The sequence below is a fragment of the Lolium perenne genome, chromosome 2, assembly GCF_019359855.2.
Source record: "Lolium perenne isolate Kyuss_39 chromosome 2, Kyuss_2.0, whole genome shotgun sequence".
In the NCBI taxonomy this organism is placed as follows: Eukaryota; Viridiplantae; Streptophyta; class Magnoliopsida; order Poales; family Poaceae; genus Lolium; species Lolium perenne.
Genome location: NC_067245.2, coordinates 19532788 through 19540712, shown reverse-complemented (window position 1 = coordinate 19540712; position 7925 = coordinate 19532788). Strand labels below are relative to the sequence as shown.

At 42.1% G+C, this 7925-nt stretch overlaps 1 non-coding gene and 1 pseudogene across 1 annotated transcript; both read left to right on the top strand.

Annotated features, from left to right (window-relative positions):
• The first annotated feature begins 6345 nt into the window (after positions 1–6345).
• Positions 6346–6442, top strand: LOC127337311 (small nucleolar RNA Z266; annotated as a pseudogene).
• Positions 6443–6562: 120 nt separating this feature from the next.
• LOC127337281 (small nucleolar RNA snoR86) lies at positions 6563–6683 on the top strand. The gene has a single exon (XR_007873696.1). It is a non-coding gene; the product is annotated as a small nucleolar RNA snoR86 (small nucleolar RNA).
• The last annotated feature ends 1242 nt before the right edge of the window (positions 6684–7925 follow it).

Genomic DNA, 7925 nt, shown 5'->3' with positions numbered 1-7925 from the left:
TTCGCTCAGCTCACCACCTAGTAATTATTTCTTACAAACCCAACTTAGCTACACAACACTCCATCCATCGATTGCATGATCCCGGCCTAGCTCGTGTACGAATCTTCTCTTCTCTACTAGGCAATCGCTAATTAACCATCCACAGCTTCCTCAACGTACAGTAGCACTTCAAACCTTTGGCACACGGACTTGTCCTATTTTCCTGCACATAGACGTCGTCACAACACAGATCAAATTAACCACAACAACAAAACTGCATGCACAGCTCCACCTCGTGACCAGGATTCGTTTCAAAATACACACATAATTAAATCCAGCTCCATAAATATGCGTGAGCTCCTCCTGGATGAGGTGCGAGAAGTACAAGGGCGACGGCACCGCATCATGATCAACATGAGCTGATGGCTATGGCGCGTAGTAGCCCAGTGCCGGGGACATCTCCAGAGGCGGGGCAGGAGCAGCGGACGGCAGAGGAGCCCCGTAGGCCAGTGCTGCACTAGGACGGAAGGTAGGCGCCGTAGTGGGCCCTAGGCCCTAGGATGCAAAGACAACTTTGCTTTCGCATGCCATGATCATAACCTAGCTCCTCTTATGCTAGATCCCAATGGATAGAGGGAGGATAAGAGGCAAAGTTATCTCGATGTTTTCAAGGCCCACATCATAAGGCCAAAGTAGACATTGATGGTTTCGCAGGTCAACACAATGCCCACGTCAATGAAAATACAGGTATGACTCATTAATGGTGCTACAAGTAGAAACAATAGCTAGATCGCATAAACTAGCTCCAACACCCAGGATTGCCAAGGGTGATGCATGATATATACAACATCGATTCACATATATCAATCCCCAATGATGATCGTGATTAAAATCTTTTACATAGCTCGAGATTTAATATGCAGAATTTCATAGGTCAAAGTTAAAGTCGAACCAAGGACGGTAGTTTAAGGTCGAAATTTTTATTTGTATCATCTTATCTACCATAGCATTGCAATGTATTTGGAGAGCACCATTAGTCCATAAGTAATATGCACTTCTAGTCTAGTTTAAAATTTCTAGAACTTACATTAGCAAATGGAGAAGGGTTTTTTTGGATGATATTCAAATAATCTTTGGAATTCCCAAAAAATGTCACCCCTAAATTTCATCGCTGACTTCATCTCGCATGTCATCTCATCACTCTTTGTTTCTTTGGCATGGGCGGACTCGGGGTGTAGTTGTTGATATTGGGGAGTTGAGTCGGTTTTTTGTGTTACTGAGGTAGTGTGTGAATAGAAGAACATATATTTGTTGATGATGCCGAGCACTTGACGGAGGATTCAACGCATGCAACCAATGACTGGAAACAAAGAGATTTCCCCTACAGATCGGACACCGATCAACTAAGAACCTAGTTCAAATATCCTCGAGGAGTCTGATCAAGGATATATATATATGGGCTGTAAGGCTATGGTGCCGCTCGTCTCGTGTCATTGTACATGCTAGGTTGATCGTCGAAGTCGTTGGGCCCGGGTTCAACGATGATTTTGTGAGTAGAGTACACCGGAGAAGGGCGGGTATCTACGTGGAACCATCAGTGTTAGCAAAAATGATTCTCCTCCTTGCTTTCATGAAATCGTCGGCTCACCGAAGTGGGAGCACATCGACTGTGGTGTTCAATCCATGTTCTCTCAAATTTGTTTAGTTGCCCCTCCCCCGACTCAGGAAAAAGAGTTTGTTTATCGGCATGCAAAAAGGAGTTTGTTTATTCAAATAGGTTGATCAAATGTGTAATTGCTTGTATCATTGCCCTAGTACGTGCATGCATCTAGTAAAATAAATCGCCATGTTGATTTATTTTCCTCTTCTTCAGATATTGGAGTAGCAACGGAATATGCCTATGCATGCCGTATTAGTAATAGGAGTTGACGTGAGTAGGCAAAGCGTCCAGGTATGGAGGGAGTAGCCTGAACCATGTTGCCAATGAAGTAGTACTACATGTATTATAGGGTCTCATTTGCAACCATGAGAAAAGGCAAGCAGATAGTTATTGACGGCGTAGAAATCGTGGATTTAATACGTCGCATAGAGATACTCCCGATTTACTACTTGGTAATCTGCGTATGTATTGTCAATAAATGTGTTGGCCCTTAAAATTGTGATACGATCGATGCCGTGATATGTGAGCCAACGAATTTAATAGGCTGATTAGGCTGCTTTGTGAGTCAACAATTCCTATTGATTTTTACGGAGTCTGTAAAATAGGAATGCTGATTGGCAGTAAAAATGGGAGGCAATTAACGTGGGAAGACTGAACGAACGCATGACCTTTCTCCTATCGATCTCTCCCACTCAACCGCCCGCCGCCGCTCGGTGCTGCTCCCCGCCGATAACCCCGCCTCGCAGTTCACCGGCCGGCCGGCCACCCCGCCACACCCACGCGATTCCCTCGCCACCAGACACGCCCACCCACCCAATCCCGTCCGTCGCCTGATTCCCTAGAGGCCGGCGTCGAGAACCTCCGCCCATACGGAGCGCATGGAGTTGAGCGCCCCCGCCACGCCGCAGGTCACAACCCCACTCGCCGCCATGGCGCCCCCCCCGTCTACCTGGGCTCCCGGCGCCCTCCGCCTCCCTGCCTTGGGCGACGGCCTAAAACAGCAGCAGCGGCCGGCGCTGGAGGGCCTCCTCCACGGCGTCCACGCGTCCCGCCACCGCGGAGCTCGCAGCAGGGAGGCAAGGGGGAATAGATGGTGGTCGCTCTCCTGGCCGCTGGTGACCTCCTGGACGACATCCCCGAATTGTGGCCGCCGACCGGGCCCCGACGTACTGCTGCCGGGGACCACTCTGTTCCCGCTGCCGTCGGCCACCTCCCCAACCTGCAGCTGCCTGGTGAGGCTCCTCTCCTCCTTCTCCTTCATGCTCGTATTATTCCTTGTAAATTTCGTTTATTTCTATATACCATGTTGATGAACTCCACTGGACACTGCTAAGTGCTAACAGCGATGCAACACGATGTCAGAGATCTCTATGACAAAGTTTGGAGATGCGTACACTATGACAAAGATCTCTATTTTCTATAACCGTTGCTGCATTACCATGCATCTCTAAACTATGATGTAGATACTTGATCTAATTCCCTTTCTCGTGTACATTCTTCTCAACCTCACATCTCCTTTGTTTACTATGACACAAATTAAAATCAGATGCAGATGGTAGGTAGTACAGAACAACCAACTATTTTACATGTTTGGTGTCTCAATAGCTACTTTGCACAAGTGTAACCACTCTGATTTTGTGAAGTTTGTCCGCTGCTACTGCTGCACCATGAGAGTAAATCCGAACTGGCGCCACGTGTTCTTTATGAGTTAACCATAATCAATAGCACCACATAAAGCTAAACTAAGGCTTCAGTTTCACATTATTATTTAAGTTGTTGACCTTGACAATGCTTAATAAAATTGGCTGCTACTTATGATATATTTTTGTCATACCCCCTCTCAATAAATACTGACCTTCTCGCTCTCATGTGCAGAAAAGAGGGACAATACACTCAAGAGGAGGTACAGAAGAGAAATCTCAGGGATGAACTTGAGGAGCGTGAACGCAAGAAATTCTCACCCAAGGATATTTCCTATGTTTGTAATACCTCTGGGTCCATATATGCGCTTTCTCCCTTGTTCGTAGATATTGTGCTTCCCATAGCCATAACTGCTCTTCCGTGATGTTTGTCTTTTGTGGTTGCCTTGTACCTTTGACTTGTAATTGATAAATGAAACCTCTTTTTCTTGCAGACTAGAGGGACTGGCGAATTTTTTTAGGCCTGCTTATAGAAGGCCCTGCTACACCAAAATTTGCTTAGTGCTTGTTTATGTTCAAGGCAACATGAGCATTTACTATGTTGGCAATCACAGTTTTAAACGGGACGAGGATAAGATAGTTCCACGAGAAATTGATGCAGATGACTCTGATGTGGAGGCCGGCCAGAAGTGATGATTGAAGGTCTATTTACTTCTTGCTCAGTAATTAATAAGCCATACTTCTGCAAAATGTTGATGAGACTTTACTCGCTGTTGCATGGATGAGATTAACTGCTACATCTACTAACTACACCAATAAATTGCATCGTGGGTTTGTACTGAAACTGTTCTTTCTGTGCTATGTACCAGAAACTTTGGTATTGGGTAACATATTAATACACTCCCAAGCATGCTTAGTTCATTATAGTCGGGATGTGTTTATAGCAAATTGTAAAACAACCAAAAGAATGGTGCACCAAGTGTCTTGAATTATTGTTGAGGGTCTTGAATTATTTTGGTACACGACTGTTTATTTGGGCATGTTTTAGTTGAACTGATTATCTCAGTTTATTCTAGTTCTTACTCATCAAATTGCAAATTCCATGCAACAATGACGATGGTAACATTGGGGCTCTAATCGTAGAGCTCAAAAGGATTAAAAGAGAAAGACCTCAGAATATGCTTAGAAATATTTGTGTTTTCTTCTCTCTTTTATCATTTGGAGGTGCCTTATTTTCCTTAGCTTTAAATATTAATGTTAAGTTCTTTGTCCATATGTTTTCCGCGGGCACGTTTGAAGCAGAAGAAGAGGCCAAGATGAAGGAGGCTAAGCTGATACGGAAACCCGCTTAACAGTATGAATAACTCCACCTCCTTCAATTTGAAGAGAAGGTTAATCCATTGACGTTATTCTGTATTAAATGACTTTTTTATAGAATGTACACATGCTTTATTGTGAGCTTAATATTATTCTTTGTATGTTTCCTTTGCATGTGGGATTATGATGTTGTATTCAAGAACTAGGCTCGTGGAGAGACCAAGACACCAAAACGGTTCATCAACGGCACCATCAGTAGTGATATCCACCGCAAGTTTCTGCGGTCAAGGTCTCACCTGAAGATGGCCACTTCCTGCATCTTTCTCAGGTTTGCTTTACTATATGTCCATCCCTTGCTATTATGACGGCTATGTACATGTATTTTAATTGTGTCTTATGTTATCTAGTCATTGAGATGTTCTGTTTCTCTCGGTAGGGCTCCCTTGCCGGGGCCAAGAAGGACGGCAAGGTGACCACAAAGGCACTGTTGCTGACGCTGCCACACAGGGAACTCTCGCATTTTAGCCTCCTGGCATCCTGGATGGAGAAGTATGCACCTTTCTCTCTTTCTCCCACCTCCCTAACATGGTTGGCTCGGATATGCATCAACCAAAATTTGCGTAGGTCTTGTTGTTCAAATTTAGATCCTCTATCTTCTAAGGATTGCTCCATCTTATTTCTTCCTTTTGTAGTTAATGATGATTTCGTTCAAAATTGTTGTGCCCATCCTATACCAGAATATGTTCAATTATTTTTTGTGTGTTCTCTGCTTGGTTGGATTTATTTTTCCAGGTTTCATTTTTAGAATTTTATATGAACCACATTGTGTATTTTTGGAATTTCTCAGCTCCTTCACGTTGTTGTGCAGTTCGTCTAGTCCTTTTGCCGCCAGCCAGGGGCCATGTTTCTCGGGTGGTGTCACAGGTTGTTGCAGCCGAGGGGTTCTGTGTCATTCTTAATCCCTATGCATTGTCTGCAGCTGAGTGTTCCCTCCATTACATGTTTTTGCTCCGAGCAAAGATCTCATTATTTTAAATCTTTTGTTTTGTAGCGTTTAATCTACCTTTTAGTAGTAGCAACAACTACGCAGAGTAGGCTGATCCTCTGGATGGTGGCGACCTCAGTATAGCTCTTGCTGGTGCTGAATACCACGGCACCACCACAACCTAAGGCTCCCTGTCGCGGCCTAAATGAAGTATAATGGCTGCTAATATAAAGAGTTATAAATTATAGGTCCGTTGCAAGTGTGGTTCTCTTGCATTATTGATGGTAGATATATTTAGGTAACAAATTCTATGTCTACTCGGGATTTGCATGATTTCATTCATAGATAGTATGCTTGGTACCCATTACACGGTGAAATAGTTGAGATAAGAAATGGATGTGTCACAAGTTAGGATCTCTCACTGCTAAATTGATTGGTGCATATTATTAGGTATTGCATGTACTGTTACAAATAAGGATGGTCTCGAGGCTGGATATATTTTGTTTTGAGGTCTTCAACTAGTTAAATTGACTAAACCTAAACCCCTGTCTTCTCTCTGATTTTCACATGGAAGTGAAACTATAATTTATTCAAACATGCATACACACTAGGTATCTCAAAGATACGGATTAGTATTGGTAACCTGCTTGTTTGACATGTTTGGATGCTTGGTATGTTTTTTTTCCGCCATTATGTTGAGATTTCACACCTGTTGGGAACGAGCGGTACAATTTTTTGCGTCTTTGTTGTGTTTATGGGCAGTGGAGTGGTGGGAATGAGGATTCACTTAGTTGTGCGAAGTCACCTTCTCGAGCTAAACTTGAACTTTTTGAGGCATTAATTCTTTCTAACCTACAAAACTTACTAGCTGGCATTAGAACACAAACTTTTGGGTGCTTTTTTAACTCATACATTATGTCTAATGCTTGGAGTCGTTCAAACTTGGTTTGGAAAGTTTTGGGAACATATCGCCAAATTGCAGAGCAAAGAGGCTTGATAAAGTAGGGAATTTTTTTGCGTTGAAGAGAAGCAATTATTAATGCAGTTCTCCGTGCTGCTCAGACTTACTCTACTGCAACAAACTCGAACAATCCGCAAGATATACACTCCATTTATACATTTACGTATCGTAATGCAAATCTGTATTTAGGAATGGCTCTTTCTTTGTAGGAGTAACTAATAATGTAGGACATCCGCCACTACCGTAAAACCATACCATCTTCTACCACTACCGTAATGCAAATCTGTATTTAGGAATGATACAATTATTGTGGAATAATAAAAATAATCAATGAAGAATCAATTGGTTTCATTACTTAACTGGGCATGCTTCAACATGCGGACTTAGAAAACATTGTGTTATTAGATTGTAAATTTTGCGGTAATGCTTTAATGTGGACTTGGGTTTTACTAGCTTTAACATATACCACATACAGCTAAAATGAGATGATTTCATCTAATTCATGTGCTTATATATGCATTTATGTTATCTTCGGAATGGGTTACTCTTGGATGAAGTTTGTGTGTTGGTAGCATGGGAACTAATTTCTGATGCAAATTTTAGGTAGAATACATTAGCATCTCCTTTGGTTAGAAAATGAACTGAAGATGTTGATGATTATCTACTCAAGTGTGTAATATTATACAAAATCATATAATGATTGTTTTTTCATCATTAAAACCCTAGAAACTAAAACAAATGTTGCTTATGCGAGTGTCCCATTAATTCTTCAGAAATTCAATTTCCTAAAGGTATGGATGTATGGTTGATGCTAATTGTTTGTGGTGTACATACTACCATGAAGGCGTTAACTTTAGAAGTAGGAATTCAAATTCATCATGAGTCATGCTTATGTTGATGTCTCGGTTGCTCATGTTGTCTATATTTGTTATTTTTGGTTCACAACTCGTGACATACCGAGGAAGACCTAAAATTTGTCCACTCCGATAATTTTTTCCCACTCTATTCTTAGTAGCAGGTTTAACTTGCATTGTAGCCTTTGTTTGATTTTTTTGCGGGTAAACCTTTGTTTGATTATTAACTAAGTGACCACTCTCGTGGGCACTTTGGAAGTGGCAACCTGCAAGGGAGTACTTTTATGATTCCGACTAGATAGGGTAGTGAGAGGTTGCATGTCAAGTTCCTAGTCGTAATGCACGAGGCTATGAGTGATCAACTTGTTAAATTTTATGTTTTATTTCTAGAATTGAAAGAGATTGACTTCTCTCGCTCATTTAAAATTGGACATCTCTTGCTCATTTTAAAACAATTAAAAGTAGGATTCGCAAGCTTGTGTGACTAATCTTTTATGTCTAGATCATTTGCACCTAAACAATAGGAGGA